The 21914-nt window shown below is 47.5% G+C and overlaps 1 long non-coding RNA gene across 1 annotated transcript in view; it reads right to left on the minus strand.

Annotated features, from left to right (window-relative positions):
• Positions 1–228: 228 nt before the first annotated feature.
• Positions 229–21914, minus strand: part of LOC118970771 (uncharacterized) — an 89879-nt gene continuing 68193 nt past the window's right edge. Inside the window, exons 4-5 of the long non-coding RNA XR_005058871.2 lie at positions 3596–3744; positions 229–2822 (exon numbers count right to left, since the gene is read on the minus strand). This is a non-coding gene — a long non-coding RNA (uncharacterized lncRNA). The remainder of the gene's footprint in view (positions 2823–3595; positions 3745–21914) is intronic.

The raw sequence follows: 21914 nt of genomic DNA on the forward strand, positions 1-21914 counted from the left end.
AGCTGTTATCAAAACCAAAACCCAAATGATTGTGTGCACACATGTGTGAGCATGCATGTGTGTGTAGGTGTAAATGACACCCACAAAGGAGAACCACCCAAGGCTATTCATTTGGGGCTTGCCACAGCAAGGGAGGCACCCAGCATCACTTGCCTTTGACAGAGACTCAAAGGCAGGCAGGGGAGGGAAAGCTGACAGAGGAAAGAGTGGGAGGCATGTATGCAGGCACCTGGGGCAGCTGGGGGTGGGCTGCCAGGGAGGCATCCTCTGCAGTTCGTTGGGAAGCACACTTGACTCTCTCTGGTTGGTTCTGGTTAGAGTGAGGACAGGAAAATGGGCAGCGGGCTGCCATCACCAGGTCCTGACCGTCTGGGCTGGCTGCTACAAAGGTCACAGGTCAGAGTCCTACAGCTACGTGTGGTCTGGTCATTGTGCATATTCAGTGTATCTGTGTCTACCTCAGGCACATGTACCTATATGTATACCCACCTGCTGTCTGCCTGCATATTCTGTATGTCTGTATCTAATCAAGCAATATACCCATATATGCACACCCTGACCCTCCACTGATGAACCCTCTATTTTAACAGTTTTGTACAGCAACAGCCACACTTCTCAGCACCTATAGTACTGAATGATTTCAATAGGAATATATTGATGATCAAGGAGGACAGGCAGGGACCAGGTAGCACTCTGGGGAAGCAGCGGGAATGAGAGGCATTGTCCCCATCCTCAGAAAGCATGCGGCCAGGAAGAGTCTGACTGCTTAGATTCTAAGGACCTGTGAGGCCACAGCGCAGCAGCCCACCTCCAGGAGGGTGAGTGCCTTCTGCTGTGAACTGACTCGTGAAGGCACAGTGAGCATGGGTGGGCCCAGTGTGCTGCGCAGAACTGACTGCCTGGGGCCTACCCGGGGAACCTCAAGGGGGCCACGTACATGTGGTAGCCTGCCAGAAACAGGCGTCCAAACAGCCTGGAAACAGGAGAACAGAGCATCCACACTGACAGCTAGGCAGAGCTTCCCTCCTGCCCCCTGGGCCCTCTCCCCACCGGGCTCAGTCCTGAGCTAAAGGCGAGGGCCAGGGCCTAGCGGCTGAGGACCAGCCGCTGCCAAGGGAAAAGAAATCCCAGCTCTCAGATGGAGTGCCCTACTGGGGCGACCAGGATCAGCCCCTCTGTAGGAAACACGTTCACACACACATGCCACACAGATACCACACACTTCCTCACACTCACACACTCATCCACACTCACTCACATGCAGTGCTACACATGGTTACATGAACTGTGGGAAAACATAGGGAGGAAGGGAGGAAACAGGTGTTGGATGGATCACAATTTTCAGTTGTGTGACTGGGGAAGACATCGTTGAGAAGACAGATCCCACACTTGATCTGAAAGGTGGGAAGGAGCTGTGACAGAGCACACGTCCTCCAGATGGAGGGAATGAAAATTACAAAAGACTGCAGGCTCAGCTTGACTTCCTGCAGGAAAAGCCCGAGGTCAGAGTGGCTGGATCAGGGCGCTCATGGGGGAAGTACCAGCATGTGAGGTCAGGGAGAAATCGGCAGGGTCTGAAAGGCCAGCTCTTGTGAGTGATGGTGAGGACGTGGCCTTGCTCCGAGGGGAATGGGGAGCTGAAGGATGTCACGGGCTGTCCAAGGTTTCTCAGGGCTCACTCCACCCACTGCATGAAGAACTGATGGCAGGCGACTGAGGGCAGGGGTGGGAAGCCCTCGGGAGGACGTTGTGGTGGTCAGTCCCAGCAGGACGTGGGGTGGCAGGGCCCGGGGAGTGGTGGTGGGTGGTCAGCCGTGGTGGTGGCGGGGGGGAGAAGGCAGGGCCTGATACACGCTGAAGGCAGGGCCAACAACCACCCAGACACAGCCACACATGCAAGGCAGCAAAGCAATGCCCCGGAGCTCCATGCTGGCTATCACTCATGCAGCTTCTGCCTAGACTTGCCCTGATCCGTCCACAGTCCACTCATTCTTAGCAGAGTCACCTTGACAACTGTGCCCTTGCCCAGAAGATCTAGGCTGACAGGAGGCCATGGAGACCTGCTTCCCCCAAGTCTCTACATCAGCCCGTGTCTCCCAGTTGGGCCTCCCATGCAGAGCAGGTCTCGTCGGCACTCGGCCCTGGGCACCTGGCTGCTCCAGCATTTCTGCTCTTGCCACGGGGCTCCTTTCATGTCGCCGCAGGTCCACACCCAGCCACGACCCCCAGACTTCCTACAGATCCCCTTATTGCTGGCACCCAGGTCCCCTTATCACTGCTCAGTGAACCTGCAGCCTTCCCTGAAGAGCTGCCCTTGGCTACAGGCCACAGACGGGGGCAGAAAGGCCGCCCTCCTCCCTGCATCCTTCCCTGCCCTATCCTGTGTCCCTTCATTGGTGTCCCCAACCCGGCTCTGCCTCTAGGGCCTACAGCCCAACCTGCTCCTCACCTTGGAGGCAAACAGGGACACCAGCAGAGCTGCACAGCCCACGCCCCACTCCCTCTGCTTCCACCACACCTGCCCTGCTTAACTGCTGGGCTCACCCTAGACAAGCTGGCCCAGGCTCCCGGGAGGGTTTTCCCTCTTTCCACAGCACCCTGCTCCCGAGTCAATGCCCCCAAGGCAAATGCCACCTCTTCAAGGATGCTCTGAGCCCCTCTCTGGGCTGCCTGGCTCCTCTGGCCATCATGCCACTGCCCCAGCCGCTGGAGCTCTGTGCGCTCTTCTGTTAGGCAAGAAGCCTCTGAGCCCAGGAGCCTTGTCTATGTTGCTCATACTTGAGTCTTCAGGTCCAAACCCCGTGCATGGCCATTACTAGTCACTATGTGTGGAAGGAATAAAATAATTTCCTATTAGGTCATTAAATCAGTTGATTAAAGCAGTAGAAGCCACCAATGTTTAACCAATAAACATGACAAGTAAACATGATTTGCTGGCTCAGCTCTGTGGACACAGCCTGCGGGGAGCAGTCCCTGCGACCGTGGGCTCCACCAGGTGGTCACAGACTCCGGGAACATAGGCAAATGTATATTCAATGGTTTGTCCATGTGAAGTTTCAAGATAAAATAATTATTGTTATTATTTCCAGACTTTATGATGAGCCTATAAATACCCAGGTGACAAGGTAACTTTAGATGCTAATTTCATGCCATTCCAAACAACAGAAATAAGCTAAGACCGTCTTGTCCTGTTTGGAAAAACGACACCAGCATGTAGCAATCTGACCAGGCGCCCAGTCGGCCTAGATGGACCAAGGAGGGCAGTGCAGGGGGTGCAGAGCAAGGCGCCACGCACTTAGTGGCATAAAGCAACATGGATTTACCATCTTGTAATAGAGGTCAGAAGCCCTCAGTCCGTTTCACTGGACTAGATACAAGATGCCAGCAGGTCAGCCCACCTTCCAGAGGCTCCAGAGAAAGGCCTGTTTCCCTGCTTTGTCCAGCATTCAGAGGTACCCAACATCCTTGGCTCATGCTCCCTGCATCCTCAAGTGCATCCCTCTGTTTACCCATCTGGCTAACCCACAATAATCTCTCCATTTCAGGATCTTTCATTCCACCCCCAAAGGCACATTTGCTAAGTAATGTAACGTACTTGCAGGTCCTGGGATAGGCATGCGCTCCTCTCTGAGGGTGCCGTTATTCAGCCGAGTGTGTTGAATAAATGTCAAATGAAAGGCTGCTGGGCATGCATCTTCACGATTACTGGGGAATGGCTGTTTTCTTTAAAATACTTCAGGGTATCTGGCAAGAGGTAAAATGAGCCCTTTAGCATCCTGGCAACATGGGGAGTAAAGAGCAAGAAGAGACTGGAAAAAGGCTTGAGAGGGTCCACAGAGTGCTCATCTCAGGGAGGACAGCTGGGCTGCTGGCAGGGGCTGTGGAAACACCCCTCCCTGCAGCTGCTTGGAAGGCACCTGCTCCGTGGATTAAGGAATGACTAGATACCCTTGGGCCTGGAAGCCTCTGCAACCTCCTTCAAATAGATATTTCCAGAATAGTAAAATGGAAAAAAGTATGTACCTATTAATATTTTGGCATTAATATTAACATAATGGACCCAAGACACAGATCACTGTCTGTATCTGTGCAGATCAGTAACACCAGAGTGATGACGTCACCCCAGGAAGACACCACTTTGCCCTTCAATTTGAGCTTCTTCCCACTCCTGGCCACTAGCCTCCATTCCAATGAATTAAAAACCCCTGCGTTTCAGGCTCTCTGCACCTCAAAGGAAGCCCCAGCAACCATTATTTAAGTGTCTTTGCTGAGCACTGGGGTCACGTTGGAGATGCTGTGTCCACGCCTCACAGGAATGTCACCCGGAATCAAACACGGGCCTCCAGAGCCGGTTTCCCCGCCTCTGACCTGTCCTTTTCCATATGCAAAGTCCATCAGCAAAGCCTGCCAACTCCACCTCCAAACTGTGTCCCAAACCTGCTCCTGCTCACCATCCCCTTTGCCAACGCATCCTGCAAACTGCCCTGCCCTCACCCGGACACGTGGTGGCACCCCGACTGGAACCCCCTGGGGCTCCCTCTCCACCTCCTCTCCATCAGCCCTGTCTGGGTGACCCAGCCCTCCTTGCCAGCCTCTCCCCCACAACCCTACCCCTTAATCTTTGGCCTTCTTTCTGTTTCCCAGAACGCATGACCCTCTTTCCACACTGCAAGTCACTGGCACACACTATCCCCTGCACCTGAATACCTTTGCCTTTGCTCTCAGCAGTGGCAGCTCCCAATACATCAACCTAAATGCCACCTTGACTACCCTGGGCGGAGTGTGCCCATCACCCCCCGTCCTCCTTCCTGGGCACTGGGGTTCCCTTGAGCTGCTCACGCAGCCTGCATTTGCCTCCTTTATAGCTCGGCCCCTCTGCTTGTTTCTCTGACTGTCCCACATGGAGAAGGGGCCTGTGCCCTTAAGGGGAGTTCCATGGGGTGGCCCCCCCAGCCACTCTCCGTGTCTCTGACTCCTGACTCACTAGAGACAAGGGGCTCTTATTGGGAAAGGAGCTGGAGGGCTTCGCGTCAGGAGTCTGCCCTGTCTGCACCCCTCACCCCCAACTTTACTTAGACTTGTCACTTCTAATTCTGACATCCTGATGACCCTAAGCTTAATTTTTGTCAGTTTTTCAGATGGTGGAGAATTTCATCCCCTAAATCATTTTTCGTGGCTTATTCCCCAAACCAAACAGCAGGGCGTGAGCTCGTGGAGAGCTTGGCCTGAGCCAGTGCAGGCCCTGGCTCTCTGCAATCAAGTCAGACTGAACAAAGGCATGATGGTTTGAATGGATTCGTGAACGAGTGAGTGGGTGGGAGGTGAACGGCGGGAACGTTCCCCGCACAGGAGAGGGCCGGCCACGGAGCCGTGAGGGCAGAGGGGACACGGCGAGCATGAGGCTGCGGGCCCACGGCTGCACTGCGGCAGTTCTTCAGCAGCTGTGGCCCAAAGACGTCCCGCACCCACCCACAGGGTGGCAGCCCCTTGGCGTCCCAGCCGACTCAGCCCAGGCCAGCGTGCCCGGCGTGGGCCTGTCTTCCCTAGACACCATGCTGGTGCTGGCAGTGAGTGGGAGCTGCTGAATTCCCTTGAGGCCACTCACACCTCACGGACTATATCTTGCTATTTGATTCCGTGTGTCTCAGCTTGGGCAGCCTAACCCTAACCCGGCTTGAACAACAGACATTGACCCTGTGGTCCTGAAGGCTGGCATCTGCTATCACGGCACCAGCAGGTCTGGCCTGTGAGGCCACCTTTCCCGCTGTCCTCCCATGGCCGATGCGGAGCAGGCCCTGCGGTGTCCTCTCCCAAGGACACAAGTTCTGTCAGCTCAGGACCCACCTGTGTGACCTCACTTAACCTGAATGGCCTCCTTAAAGGGCCCGTCTCCACAGAGAGCCACACTAGGGAAGGGGTGCACAAGTCAGCCCCAGCAGCCCAGAGGGTGCTCTTGCTGTATCTTCTCAGCCCGATTCAGCTGAAGTGCCACCTGCTAGCCACGATGCCACCATAGGAAGGGCTGACAAAGCAAGAGGGCACTTCCCACAGAAACTGCTCAGCGCAGACCCTGAAGAAGACATTTCAGATCTTCTAAAACTGTCCTTGTATTTCTCCCTGAGACCCACTTGAACCCAGAAAGGAAAATGGGCCCACCTGCTCCTTCTCTGTGTTTTGGTCTAATTTCACCATGAGGGTCCAGGGGAGTCCCCTGAGCTGTCCTTTGAGACCACATCCTCAAAGGAAAATACAACTGAAAACAGAGTCATAAACAACCATGGCCTCAGGAATTGGCAACGGAGCTATGCTGAATACATCCCGCTCACGTTATTTGCTCTGAAACCTCGGACACCTGCCCCTGTCCTCCAGAGGGGCCAAGAGTGGAGGCCTGTACTGCAGACAGAAGGGGCTGGTCCCAGAGCCAGGCACCCCCCGCAGACATCACAGCAGGCGCCGCTTCCCTACGGAGGCTCCTGGCTACCAGGGTTAGAGGGCAAATGCTCCAAACAATTTCCTTACGCAAACCCATTCCAGGAAGTCAGAGTAGAAAAACATTTCAACAGAACAGCTCCACCTGCATGGAGCAGGAACTAGCAGATCCTGGAAGCTTTAAGAGGAAAAGTGCATTTAAATCTCTAAACTCTGTTTAAATATTTGAGGATATGAAATAACGCTGTGACTTTTGAGACACTTAACAAAGAAGTGAATCTTTTTACCCATTCTTACCCAGTACCTATTTGACATTTGCATCACATTTTTAAAGAACTGATCAGTTCTTTCCAGTGAGATTCATGCTGTTGTGACCCCCCACCCACCCAGCTTATGACTCAGAGAGTGGGTTACAATGCTCACAGTCCCCCCTCCAGTCCGCTGACAGGGTGTCCACAGAGCAATGCTCACAGGCTGGGCTGTCTGCCTAAAACTTTACGGTGCTGGCAGACTCCCTGCCTCCTTCCACCCCACTGACCGCACCCCAGAGTCCTGAGAACCTTTACAACACTCCACGAGCATCCACGAGCATTCCCACCCCCACCTCAAAAACTCTCCACAGAAGCCCACAGAGCTCTCGGCCACTTTCTGTTCTCTACTCCAATGCCTCCTATCCTGAGGCATCCCTGGCTGCACTCTGATGCTCTGCCTGCCCTTCCTGCTCTTCCTCTGGGCTCTTATCACTGTACGCCACGAACTAGAAGGAAGAGCTGCAGGACAGGGACATCAGTGAATAGATTCCCTTGCCTGCTGCATCCCAGGTGCCAGAAACAGAGCCTGCTCATGGAAGGTTCTCAGTAAACACTCACTGAAGGAGTGAACAGGCACATCGCACACATCACATAGCACAAACTCCTGGGAAGCAGGCACTGTCTCAATGACATCCAAGGGCTCAACCTGTGAATCAGCATTCAACAGCTGCCTGGACTCAACTATGTGTGGCTCTGACATAGCTACAATAGGAACTGCTAGATGTGTTGTTATCTCAGCTGGAAACAGGGTTGGGCTTGGCAGGGATCTGTCCTCAACCTCCTGGGAGGGGTGTGCTGCTTGTACGATGAACACTTACAGACAGACATCAAACATTCACGCATCCTCAGTGCTTGGAAAGCCACAATAGAATGTTTAGGAACTCACAATTTTCATTTCTTATTATTGCATACTTGGGGAGCTGGGGGCATGGGAATCTATCTGCTTAGATTGGGGGAAAAAAGAAATGTGCCCTATTTCTCTAAAAAGCCCTATTGAGTATCCTGCGGGACATAAGCAGACTGATTATGCCATAGTAACAATGCATCTCAGACCCCAGTGGCTTTGCACAATCAACATTTGGTTTTCAGCCATCTCAAGCCTACCAGGGGTCCCGCATTTCTTTGCATGTGGAGCTGGCATTCTGAGCCACCCAGAATATCTCCATATCAATACAGGCTTCCCCCAGTGAGGAGGTAAGGAAAGGAAGAGGGAGGCAAATGTCAGCAAATACATCCAAGGGGCAGGAAGCTGTCTTCTTCCAGTCACGTAGGACATGGAGCTCCATGTGTGCACAGCTGTAGTGCCTACCCCAGGGTCATTCCATGCCTCTTGAACTTTAGAAAGGCCACCCTGGAGCAGATTCTCAAATGCCTCTGGGGAAAGAGCACCATTCTTTCAAGCCTCAGAACAGGTACCTGGAGGGGAACCTGCCACAGCAGTGCATCGTGGCACCCACCCCAGCAGACCTGCCCCAGGGCTGGCCAGCCATGCACCACTAGGCCAAGGTACTAGGTCTGATGACCTGGGAGATGCTGTAGATGGAAAAGAAATGGGCCCACGATCATGCGTGGGGAGCCCAGTGAGTAGAGGCTGGGCAGGTGGAGGGGCCTGGAGAGGCGCTGAAGATGAGTGGGAGAGAGGTGGAGGTGCAGCATGCAGAGCCCTGTCAGAGGCATGGAGGACCATGCTGCAGGCCCAAGGCGACTCACCGAGCCAGATGCTCTTCTACAATACCACCTTGCCAACCTCATCAGGAGGAGAGCTCACTTCTCATTGTGCCCTTGAGTCTGGAAGGATCCTGTGACTGCACTGCCCACTCGAATACAGAAGAACGAGCCCACATCTGCTCTGGGCAGAGCAGTAAAGCAGTAAGTGTCCTGGAAACTTCTGCATCTCATCTCCTGGGCTGCTTGCCCTTGGAATACTCTCTGGTAGAGCCCAACCAGCATGATGAGAAGTGCAGGGCCATGTGATGGTTCTGTGGTCAAGGGTCCGTGGTCAGCTCCCAGCCCATGGGCGCCAAGACTGCCAGCCGTGTGAGCGTGCCTCCTTGCACGCACAGCCTTAGGCGACTCCAGCCCGGCTTCCCTCTGACTGTAAGCACAGGAGCCATCCCACCAGGCCCAGCCAGCCAGCGGAGCCATGACACACAGCGGGCATTGTTTAGACTAGGGGCCATGTCATGCATCAGGGGAGCCAGGGTGCAAGAACCACACTGGGTTCAGCTCCATTGAGGTCCCCAGTGACCTCGGAGAGGAAAAGGAAATATGGCTGGAATGGACTCGCAGAGAGGGCACAGAGGAGTGAAGACACATGATTCAGTGGGGTTTGCTGTGAAGGGGGCAGAAACGAGGTGGCAGGTAGAAGGAGAGCAAAGGGAGGTACTCTTTTCAGATGGGAGATGCATTCTAGCATGTTATATCCTTGGGAAAGATCCTGCAGATGGTGCTGAGGACAGGGTGAGACTGAGTCTACAGCTGCCTTTGGGGGCCAAGAGGCATGAAACTGAAAGGCTCTGGCCACCACAGGAGGCCGATGGCTCACCCGGTGAGGAGCTGGCCCGCACTGGCCGAGGCCTCACCAGGAACAAGGCTGGCACCTCCAGTTGGAGCACAGGTGGACCGCTGGGCAGGGGCTGGCCCACAGACTCCACTGAAGGTTCACATGCTCTCTGTGGGAGAAATAGGGCCTGTCATCAGTGGAGACAGGAAGGGAGGGAAAGTAGGTGGAGTAAGGGGGGAAAAGGTGGGTTTAGAGCCCTCCTAGAGCAAGGCAGGGCAGCAGAGGGCCCAGTGGGCTCTGTGTGCTGGGGGACTGTGCTCTTGTGATTTGGGCCCTGACGGCAGCGTGGCACAGAGAGAGTCTCAGACAGAGACTTGAGTGACAGCACAGCATGAAGATACAGGAAGGCCTCAGTAGGAGCCGACATCTGCAGGGGACCCTCAAAGTACAGGAGGAGCTTGCTGAACAGTGGTAGCTGGAGGGGGTCATATTTGAGGGAAGAGAATATGGGGCAACACGGAAGCAGAAAGAACTGAAAGTGCTATACTGCAAGACGGGCAAGATCCATGCATGGTGGGCAAGGGGTCCGCAGAGGAAGGGACCTCCCCACTCTCAGTGACAGGCATTAATCACACAGCTACAGAGGACAGATGTTAGTATCAAAATATATCTCATTACAACTACTGTTTTGGATAATACAGCAAGTTTTAGTGAATCGGTGTGTATATTCATTCTTTCAACAAATTATGTGTTATAGTAGTTAAAATTAGGTTTGGTTTATATTCAAAGAAATATAACATTAGTTTGAACAAAACAGAAGTTTGGTTCTCTTTTATGTAAGAGACAGCAGTGTTAGTAAAAGAAGTCTGAAGCTTAGCAGTTCTGTCAACTAGTACGGCAACTTCAAAATGCCATCAGGAGCCCAGGCTTTGTTCCAGATTCTACTCCACCATTGTTAGCATTTTGCCATCTTCCTTGGGCTTCAAAATGGCTACCAGAGCTCCAACCATCACATCTGCATTCCAGGACATCTCCTTTTAAGGAGAGGTACTGATTGCCCTTCCTTAGATTTGCTAGAGCTTGGTGGCTATACCATCATCTCTCCTCCTGACAGACTAACTGTCCAGCTGTCTCTGGTAGGGGTGGGGTGGGGCAGGCTGCACCACAGCCTCTACTGTTCCCTGCACACAACAGGATGGTAGTAACTGTGGTATCCATGCAGGCCCTGACACTTCTCCCCACCTCTGGGCTCAGATGAAGTCCAGTGCCATAGGGAGTAGGACCTGGCTTTCCCAAAGCCTACCCCAGGGGGCTGAGGGATACAACCAGGAGAAGGGGTGGTAGAGCCCATGGGTCAAATTGTGACCAATAAGAGGTGTGAAACAGCTGCAGGACCCTGCTCTCAGACAGGTCGTTCTTTGAAGAAGAATGCCGCATGGCCAATCTACAGGCCATGTTTCCCTGAGAGGCCTAGCACAGCTCAGGATGGCATGTCCCTGTTGTGCTCTGTCCCTCCTGCCACGGGGTGCCTTTCCCTCACTCTTGTTGCCCTGGGAGAGCGCTTCTTGGTGAAGCTTCAGCACCCACACTTTGTGGAGCCAGGCCTCCCGCAGAGCACACACAGTGCTGTGGCAGACCTCCTGGAGGGGGCGCAGGCCGGCCACACCTGGCTGCAAAGCTGTTGGGAAAGTGGACTTTCCTGCTTGCCTTGAGCCCAGCTAAAACACCAGCAGCTGTTACAGGAGCTGGAACTGGCAGGCTTGGCCTCCCCTGCCTATGGGGGCAGGGTGCATGTTCAGTGATTGAGAATGCCCCTTCCAGAAATTTAAGGAACTGCAAGGAATTTGTGATTTGTACTCGCAGATGAGACAACGATCTCACACCCGGGACCCGTGTAACAGAGCTCATAAAGCCATGCTAAGTAGATCAGCAACCCTGGCTGCAGGATGTGTGACAGGCCCACTGATTCTCAGGAAGCAGCAGAGAAGAGAGCTGTAAACAGATGCAGCAGCTGGGCACTCTTGTGGGAAAGTACACTTTTCCAAGGAAGGCACGAGGCACCAATTCCTCATACTGGCAGGCTGCTCTGCCCACGCTGACATCCTTCCTCCCCATAGGGAGAGCGCTTCCGCCTGGCCAGGGCAGAGTGCAGCGAGGCTGGCTGAGCCACCAGGGAGAGGCACTTTTAGAAGGCGGACCAGAAGACACGAGCTGTTAATTGGCAAGCTCATCCCTTCTCTGCCGACATCATCGCACGCATTTGCAGACAAACTCTGCAGCCTGTGACATGTAACCTCCTGGGGCTGCAGCACTGCCTGCCTGTGCGGATTTAACTGTTCCTTGGATTTGGAAGGCCTTGATTTGGGAACTGGAAGTTTTCTTGTCAAATATAATAAGTACATGAAATCCCCACTAATGTAAAAATGGGAACCAATGACATGGGAACTGAATACAATTACTTTATATCCTAGGACCTGCTGAGGAAATCTGTAAGGTGGCCCAAGGTTTCTGTCTTACAGGAAATGGTACTTAGTAAAGCTGGACAACTGTGGGGAGACAAACCCATCTGGTGTCAACCCAGTCAAGTTGGGGCAGGGGGAAAACGAGGCTCGCCAGCTCCATCATTTCCAGTAGTCCCAGCAAGTGACTGTATCAGGGACAGATTCTCATTCCCAACATCGAGATGAGGAGACTGAGGCTCAGAAAACTCAAGAGGCTGTCTGGGCCATCCAAGTAAAACAAATCTGCTGTTGGTTACTCTGAGTCCCAGTAAATTCATTTGAGTCTGTGCTTTTTCAAAGGGGACTAGTGCCCCATATTCCTGCAAGACCCCCCAGTATTGTTAGGAACATTCAAGCTAAAGCCCCAAGAGGGTTGGGACCTCTCTTCATTCCCAGCACCAGACAAAGTGCTAACATGCAATAAATGGTCCATACAGGGTGTCCCTCACCAACCAAACTTCAGTGTCAAAGCTAGAACTGAAGGTTGGCACCTGGGGAAACATATGTCTGTGTCAAAGGGAAGGACAGGTATAGGCACTGAGGGAAAAAAAGGAACAATTCTATCCACCGAGTGTCTGCTTTGTTTGCCTTCATTGATGAATTTATCTTCAGCTTTAAGCAGCACGATTCTTATACCCAACAAAAAGTGACCCAGTTGGGCTGGTCACAGTCTAATTTCAAATCAGACCCTGTGCTCGCCCATGAACAAGCTTCCAATGAGAACCTAGCAGGTCCCTTAGGGCACTGGGCAGTGGGGAAGTGGAGGCGAGTTTGAAGGAGCCCGTATGGAGTTGCTAGTGGCCCAAGGCCCGTGCTGGCCGGACTGCAGAGTGTGTCCTATCCAGGCGGTCAGAGCTGCCCTCCCACCCACTGACAGCCTCCAGTGCTGTGTGCTGAACACACTCCCACCTCCAGGGGGTTGTTGGGTCCTTGGTGCATTCCCACGAAGTAGGCATCACTGTCTCCTGGTTGGCCCCCCTGGGTACCAACCCTCCCAAGATCACACCCCAGTGATGGGATTGGGGCATTCACTCACATCTCCTGGGTCTGGGTGTGGTGTTTGTGCCATTTTGCTGCCTATCTTTCCTGAACTGTACGTTTAGTGAACAGTCTCCAAGCAACAGTTACTAAGTCAGAAAATCACTCCATTTTTCTTGCAAATGCACCATTTACACAAACCTCAGGCGAGCATATCACCAGCAGGCTCCTTAGAAACCATACACCAATGAGGCCATGGGAGACACCAGCTTCCCCTATAGGCATGCATTTTGTCACTACAGTGCACCTGCTTGTAAGAAAGGTTTTGTGTCACTAAAATTAGGAGGAAATGTGCTCAACCAAAGTCCTGCTTAAGCAGGCCTCACCCCAAGAGGAGGAATTGAACCTGCACATGGCCGTGAGTCAGTCCTCTCTGCCCTCGGCTTTCTGAGGTTTGAGGAAAACACAGTGGAGAGGTGGGACACTCACGTACAGCAGCTCTGAATTAAGAACAAGGGGTCCATCAGCCCCCAGTCGGTAATAACACGTCAGAAGAAACAACAACACACATTGAAAGGAAGGGAATGCAGGCCTTTGTGCTCACGTCTTGGGAAGAGCCCCAGAGAGCCTCGCTGCCTCGTCCACGGGCTCGTGGTGGGTCAGGAGTCACCCCAAACGCCCCGAGGCACCACTTGGCACTGATGCCTCTGAAGGCACTATCTGCATTTCCCTCCAGGAAAAGAAAAGTTTGTTGATAAGGTAGCATGAGGTATTTAGCACTAATGCTCTTAAACATGTTTTTAAAAAATGTGACCTGATGAAAAATGGGAAAATGGCAGAGGTGACACAGGACATGACACTGGACAAGTGACCAGGACAGGCCACAGCCCTCCCTCCATGAAGGCCGGCTGCTCACCACATGCCCACTGCACTCTCAGAGTTGGGCGCTGGAAGAACAGACCCATCCAACCTTCTGGAGATGGGGGTGGTCCATGCACCTGACATGTTCAAGTGCCACCGCAATCCAAAGCTCAAGCTATGGGCATCTTCCCTACACACAAGGGGTTCGGATGGGGGAAACAGCCCAGGAGAAAGATAGCGCCCCACTCCTCCCTCTTGTGGACCAAATGCAACCTCACCAGAGATGGAAAAGCTCCCGCCACATTTAATTGTATGGTTCCCTGGTTGACAAGAAGATGCAAGGGGAAGGGAGATTAAAAAGTGCTGAGTATGACTGTCTTAAAAACCTTTGGCAAGTTCAGAAGAGAGAAGACAGGTCTTAGGCACCAGAAACAAAGCAGACTCAACTGGGAGCAAAAACCATGCCCCCGATGAACACCTCTGCACCAGGAAACAGACCCAGTGACAGCCCTGGCATTTAGCCCTCTCTTGGGGGAGATGGGGAGTGAACCCACCCAGAGAGCTGAGACTCTGGCATCTGGCTGGGAGAACAGAAGGGATAGCCATGGATGACCTTCCTGCCCTGTGGGAAAAGGAGGTTAGAGGAATTCCAGCTGCCAGTCTTGGGATGTGTCTAGCAAGATTGCCATCTGCCTGAGGCCAAGAATGGGAAGAAAAAGGTTTCCCATGAGAAGTCAAAACCTCAAGCTGTACCGCATGCACGTAAGGATTCCAAGATTGCACTGTGAATGTGGTTCACGGAATGTCGAGCCAAGAAATGAACAGAACGACTTGCCCTGGGTGGGTGAAACTCCAGGGTCCCCAGCACAAGGAAAACAAAGCCATTCTATGGGAACATTTTCGAAACTCAGGACACAAGTGACTCAGGCCTCCCACACGTGGCACAGGCTTCTAAGACCACTCAGGCCTGCTCTCTGAATGCCACTGCCATTTTCTCATTAAAACTCTGCTGCATGTGCAGATGGCAATCTCTACATTTCCCACGAAAAGGGACCAGGGCTCTCTGAGGAATAGCTGACTCCAGGCCAGGGGCAGCAAGTATATAGATGTGTTGGGAACATTTGCTCATATCTGAAAACAAGGACACTGGAAAACTATTAGGGCCTGTCTGAAGAATTAGAAGCCTGCTAGACTGAGCTGTCCAATGCCTGTGTAGGAGGGACAACAAGAGTGAAAACAGAAATTATAAGGGCAGTGGATTAAAACACAACAAGTTATTTAAGTCCTTGAGCAAATAATGGCACTTCAGAAAAAAACACCTCACTACAGGAATTAACTCATTGTTTTGAAAACAGTAAATAGAGGGAAAGAATCATATATTTATCCTTCCTTTCCTATATAAACTCTTTCACTGGATATCAAATAGTTAACAAAAGAAATTTCCTCTTCATAGAAATATTCCAGCTAATAAATGAAGAAAGAATGGTAGAAATAGAACATCAGTATTGTACCTTGAAGGAGTTCATGTATTGGAACAATGAACATCAGTGGGTTCTGACACCACAAAGAGAGACAAGTAAACATTATGTACTGCCCGATGGAAGCACGCAACACCCTCTATGAAATATCTTGCCCCCAGACCAATCAACCAAGCAATCAATTAAATGTAATTGTAAAATAAACTTCTGAAACCAACTACCATTTTACAGAAATACAGAGGATAGAAGAACAAGTTAAGTAATAATATGGAGAGGAAATTGACAAAATACAAACTGCTGGGAACACTATAAGGCAAATTGCTAAATATGAGAGAACAATAGAGAAGGATAAAAAGAGAAGCTATAGATTAAATAAGAGTTATTAGGTACAACCGTCTTTTCTAAAATAAGTATCTTATTTGAATAGTCATTTAAACAACTGATTAACATAATTTAAAAATTATACAGCATGAGCAAGTGGGGTTGTAAGGTATGCAAGACTAACTCAGTATTTGAAAATCAATTAATATAATTTATCACAACAGGCTAAGAAAGCCAAATTATATGGTGATATCAATTGATGCAAAACAGCATTTAAAAAAACCCACAATATCCACCCATGATAAAATATCTCAGCAAAGGAGGAATAGAGTAGAACTTCCTCAATTTTTTTATTTTGGTATCATTAATCTATAATTACATGAGGAACATTATGTTTACTAGACTCTCCCCTTCACCAAGTCACCCCATATACCCCATTAGTCACTGTCCATCAGTGTAGTAAGATGCTATAGAATCACTACTTGTCTTCTCTGTATTGCACAGCCCACCCCATGTCCCTCCCCACACTATACATGCTAATCGTAAGGCCCCCTTTCTTCTTCCCCCTCTTCTCCCTCCCTTCCCACCCATTCTCCCCAGTCCCTTTCCCTTTGGTAACTGTTAGTCCTTTCTTAGGTTCTGTGATTCTGATGCTGTTTTGTTCCTTCAGTTTTTCTTTTCTTCTTATATTCCACAGATGAGTGAAATCATTTGGTACTTGTCTTTCTCCACCTGGCTTATTTCACTGAGCATAATACCCTCTAGCTCCATCCATGTTGTTGCAAATGGTAGGATTTGTTTTCTTCTTATGGCTGAAGAATATTCCATTGTGTATATGTACCACATCTTCTTTAGCCATTCATCTACTGATGGACACTTAGGTTGCTTCCATTTCTTGGCTATTGTAAATAGTGCTGCGATAAACATAGGGGTGCATCTGTCTTTTTCAAACTGGGCTGCTGCATTCTTAGGGTAAATTCCTAAAAGTGGAATTCCTGGGTCAAATGGTGTTTCTATTTTGAGCTTTTTGAGGAACCTCCATACTGCTTTCCACAATGGTTGAACTAATTTACATTCCCACCAGCAGTGTAGGAGGGTTTCCCTTTCTCTACAACCTCACCAACATTTGTTGTTGTTTGTCTTTTGGATGGTGGCAATCCTTACTGGTGTGAGGTGATATTGCATTGTGGTTTTAATTTGCATTTCTCTGATGACTAGTGATGTGGAGCATCTTTTCATGTGTCTGTTGGCCATGTGAATTTCTTCTTTGGAGAACTGTTCAGCTCCTCTGCCCATTTTTTAATTGGATTGTTAGCTTTTTGTGTGTTGAGGTGTGTGTGCTCTTTATATATTTTGGATGTCAACCCTTTATCGGATATGTCATTTATGAATATATTCTCCCATACTGTAGGATGCCTTTTTTTTCTACTGATGGTGTCCTTTGCTGTACAGAAGTTTTTCGGCTTGATATAGTCCCACCTGTTTATTTTTGCTTTTGTTTCTCTTGCCCAGGGAGATATGTTCACAAAGAAGTTGCTCATATTTATGTCCAAGAGATTTTTGCCTATGTTTTTTCTAAGAGTTTTATGGTTTCATGGCTTACATTCAGGTCTTTGATACATTTTGAATTGACTTTTGTGTGTGGGGTTAGACAATGATCCAGTTTCATTCTTTTATATGTTGCTGTCCAGTTTTGCCAGCACCATCTGTTGAAGAGGCTGTCATTTCCCCATTGCATGTCCATGGCTCCTTTATCATATATTAATTAACCATATACGTTTGGGTTAATGTCTGGAGTCTCTATTCTGTTCCACTGGTCTGTGACTCTGTTCTTGTGCCAGTACCAAATTGTCTTGATTACTGTGGCTTTGTAGTAGAGCTTAAAGTTGGGGAGTGAGATCTCTCCCACTTTATTCTTCCTTCTCAGGATTGTTTTCACTATTCGGGGTCTTTGGTGGTTCCATACGAATCTTAGAACTATTTGTTCCAGTTCGTTGAAGAATGCTGTTGGTAATTTGATAGGGATTGCATTAAATCTGTAGATTGCTTTGGGCAGGATGGCCATTTTGACAATATTCATTCTTCCTAGCCAAGAGCATGGGATGGGTTTCCATTTCTTAGTGTCCTCTTTAATTTCTCTTAAGAATGTCTTGTAGTTTTTGGGGTATAGGTCTTTCACTTCCTTGTTAGGTTTATTCCTAGGTATTTTATTCTTTTTCATGAAATTGTGAATGAAATTGTTTTCCTGGTTTCTCTTTCTATTAGTTCATTGTTAGTGTATAGGAAAGCCTCATATTTCTGTGTATTAATTTTGTATCCTGCAACTTTGCTGTATTCTGATATTAGTTCTAGTAGTTTTGGAATGGAGTCTTTAGGGTTTTTTATGTACAATATCATGTCATCTGCAAATAGTGATGGTTTGACTTCTTCTTTACCAATCTGGATTTCTTGTATTTCTTTGTTTTGTCTAATTGCCATGGCTAGGACCTCCAGTACTATGTTCAATAACAGTGGGGAGAGTGGGCATCCCTGTCTTGTTCCTGATCTCAGCTTCTCGCTGTTCAGTATAATGTTGGCTGTCGGTTTATGATATATGGCCTGTATTATGTTGAGGTATTTGCCCTCTATTCCCATTTTGCTGAGAGTTTTTATCATGAATGGATGTTGAATTTTGTCAAATGCTTTTTCAGCATCTATGGAGATGATCATGTGGTTTTTGTCTTTCTTTTTGTTGATGTGGTGGATGGTGTTGATGGATTTTCGAATGCTGTACCATCCTTGCATCCCTGGGATGAATCCCACTTGGTCATGGTGTATGATCCTTTTGATATACTTTTGAATTCAGTTTGCTAATATTTTATTGAGTATTTTTGCATCTACATTCATCAGGGCTATTGGTCTGTAATTTTCCTTTTTTGGTGGGGTCTTTGCCTGGTTTTGGTATTAGGGTGATGTTGGCTTCATAGAATGAGTTTGGGAGTATTCCCTCCTCTTCTATTTTTTGGAAAACTCTAAGGAGATTGGGTATTATGTCTTCTCTGTGTGTCTGATAAAATTCCGAGGTAAATCCGTCTGGCCCAAGTGCTTTGTTCTTGGGTAGTTTTTTTATCACCGTTTCAATTTCTTTGCTCGTAATTGGTTTGTTTAACTTTTGTGTTTCTTCCTTGGTCAGTCTTGGAAGGTTGTATTTTTCTAGGAAGTTGTCCATTTCTTCTAGGTTTTCCAGCTTGTTGGCATATAGGTTTTCATAGTAGTCTTTAATAATTCTTTGTATTTCTGTGGGGTCTGTCGTGATTTTTCCTTTCTCATTTCTGATTCTGTTGATGTGTGTAGATTCTCTTTTCCTTTTCATAAGTCTGGCTAGAGTCTTATCTATTTTGTTTATTTTCTCAAAGAACCAGCTCTTGGTTTCACTGATTTTTTTCTATTGTTTTATTTTTCTCAATTTCATTTATTTCTTCTCTGATCTTTATTAAGTCCCTCCATCTGCTGACTTTAGGCCTCATTTGTTCTTCTTTTTCCAATTTTGCTAATTGTGTCTCTAGACTATTCATTTGGGATTGTTCTTCCTTTTTTAAATATGCCTGGATTGCTATATACTTTCCTCTTAAAACTGCTTTTGCTGCATCCCACAGAAGTTAGGGCTTTGTGTTGTTGTTGTCATTTGTTCCCATATATTGCTTGATCTCTATTTTGATTTGGTCATTAATACATTGATTATTTAGGAGCATGTTTTTAAGCCTCCATGTGTTTGTGAGCCTTTTTGCTTTCTTTGTACAATTTATTTCTAGTTTTATACCTTTGTGGTCTAAGAAGTTCATTGGTAGAATTTCAATCTTTTTGAATTTACTGAGGCTCTTTTTGTGGCCTACTATGTGGTCTATTTTGGAGACGTTCCATGTGCACTTGAGAAGAATGTGTATCCTGTTGCTTTTGGGTGTAGAGTTCTATAGATGTCTCTTAGGTCCATCTGTTCTCGTGTGTTGTTCAGTGCCTCTGTGTCCTTACTTATTTTCTGTCTGGTGAATCTGTCTTTTGGAGTGAGTGGTGTGTTGAAGTCTCCTAAAACGAATGCATTGCATTCCATTTGAAATTCCTCAATTTGATAAAGAACATCTACAAAGAAGAAACAACTACAGCTAACATTATACTGAATGGTGAGAAATACTGGATTCTTTCCCCCTAATATTTGAGAAAAGGCAAAGATATTCCCTCTCAGCACTCCTGTTCAATGTTATATTGGAAGTTCTAGCCAGAGCAATATGATAAGAAAAGGAAATAAAAGATACACAGATTGAAAAGGAAGAAAAAACTGTTTTTGTTTATAGATAACATGATTGTCTATGTAGAAGATCCCAAAGAATCAGCAACAAAGAACTCTTGGAATTAATAAGCAGCTATAGCAAGACTATATGACACAATGATAATGTACAAAAATCAATCACTTTGATGTACACCAGCAATGAACAATTAGATTATGAAATTAAAAACATAATGCCATGTATAAGACCACCAAAAGTGAATTTAGGTGTAAGTCTAACAAAAAAGGTACATGATGTATATGCAGAGAACTACAAACTATCAGAGAGGAAATCAAAATCATGGTTAGAAGGCTCAATATTTCTCATAAGTCCGTTTTTGCCAATTTGATCTATTGATTCAATGCAATCTCAATAAAATGTCAGCCAACTATATTTTCTCATTCTAAAGTCTACATGAAATGGCAAAACACCTAGCAGAGCCAAAATAATACTAAAGAGAGAAGAGGAAGAGGAAGAAAAGCAGAAGGAAGAATACAAAGTTGAAGGACTTACACTACCTGATGTCAAGACTTACTATAAAACTAGCCTAGTCAAGACAGCTTGTTGCTCATGAAAGAACAACACAAAACCAACGGAACAGAATAGAAGGCCCAGAAACAGTCTGACACAGTGTAGTTAGATGGCTTTGATAAATTAACAAAGGCAATTAAATAGAAAAAAGTGATAGTCCTTTTAACAGATGAAGCTGGAACAATCAGAGGTTGATAAATGAAATCTAACACAGAAAAAATGAAACTAACAAAGACTTTACACCTTTCATCAAAATTAACACAAAATGTATCATAGACCTAAAGGTAAGACAAGAAAACTTCTAGAAGATAGGAAAAGTTCTAGGTGATTTGGGGTTTGACAATGAGTTATGAAAGAAAATCTAGACATTATTAAAACTAAAAACTGCTCTGCAAAAAACATTGTTAAGACAGATAAAACATGAAGAGGAAGAAAAATTTGTAAAACGTGTCTGGTAAGGGACTCATATACAAATATACCTTCCCCCACCAAAAAAAACCCCTCTTCAAATTCAGCATTAATAAAACAAACTACTTGTTTAAAAATGAGTAAAAAAAAATCTGGAAAGACACCCATCAAAGAAGATATACATATGGCAAATAAGCATATGAAAAGATGATTAACATAATTTTTCATTAGAGAATTGCAAATCAAAATAACAATAAGATAGCACCACACCCCTATTAGAATAACTGAAATCCAGACACTGATAATGCCAAATGCTGATGAGGATGTGGAGCAACAGGACGTCTCACCCATTGCTGGTCAGAATGCAAAACAGTACAACCACTTTAGAAGGCAGTATGGCAGTTTCTTACAAAGTTCATCGCAGTTCTATGAACCTGCTCAACCTGCCGTAATAGAATACCACAGACTGGGTGACTTTAACAACAGAAATCATGGATGCTTGAGGACCAAGATCAAGATGCCAACAGGGTTGGGGTACACCTCTCTTCCTGGCTTGAAGGTGGTCAGGTCCTCACGTGGCCTTGCCTCTGGTGTACATGAAGAGAGAGAGATCTGCGGTGTCTCTTCCTTCTCTTAGAAGGACACCAGTCTTATTGGATTAGGGCCCCACCATTATGATGACCTTAAACCTAAATACCTCCTGAAAGGCTCTATCTCTAAGTATAGTAACATTGGTAATTAGAGCTTCAATACATAGTTTTGGGGATCACAGTTCAGTGCATCACAATAGTCATATGATATAAATTAGTGATCACACTTCTAAGTGTATCACTTACATCCTTACATCCGCACAAAAAAAATCTGTGTATGAATGTGTATAGCAGCTTTATTTATAATCATGGAAACTGGAAGCCACCAAGGTGTCCTTCAGTAGCTGAGTGGATAAACAAACTGTAGCACATTCTGCAGTGGAATATTATCCCTTGAGGAAAAGGAATAAACTATTAAACCGAGAAAAGACAGAGGTGAATACTGCTAAGTGGAAGAAGCCAGTCTGAAAACTACAGACCAAATTACCAATTATATGACATCTTTTAAAAGGCAAAATTATAGCAGCAATTAAAAATCAGTAGATTCAGAGATTTGGGAGGCAGGAAAGAAGGTTGAATAGGTGAACACAGGGGACCTTCTTAGCATGCTAAACTATTTTGTATGATACTATAATAATTGTAGATAAATGACACTGATCTGTGAAAACCCATAAACTCTACAAGACAAAGAGTGAATGTTAA

Source organism: Manis javanica, chromosome 2 (genome assembly GCF_040802235.1).
Source record: "Manis javanica isolate MJ-LG chromosome 2, MJ_LKY, whole genome shotgun sequence".
Taxonomy (NCBI): domain Eukaryota; kingdom Metazoa; phylum Chordata; class Mammalia; order Pholidota; family Manidae; genus Manis; species Manis javanica.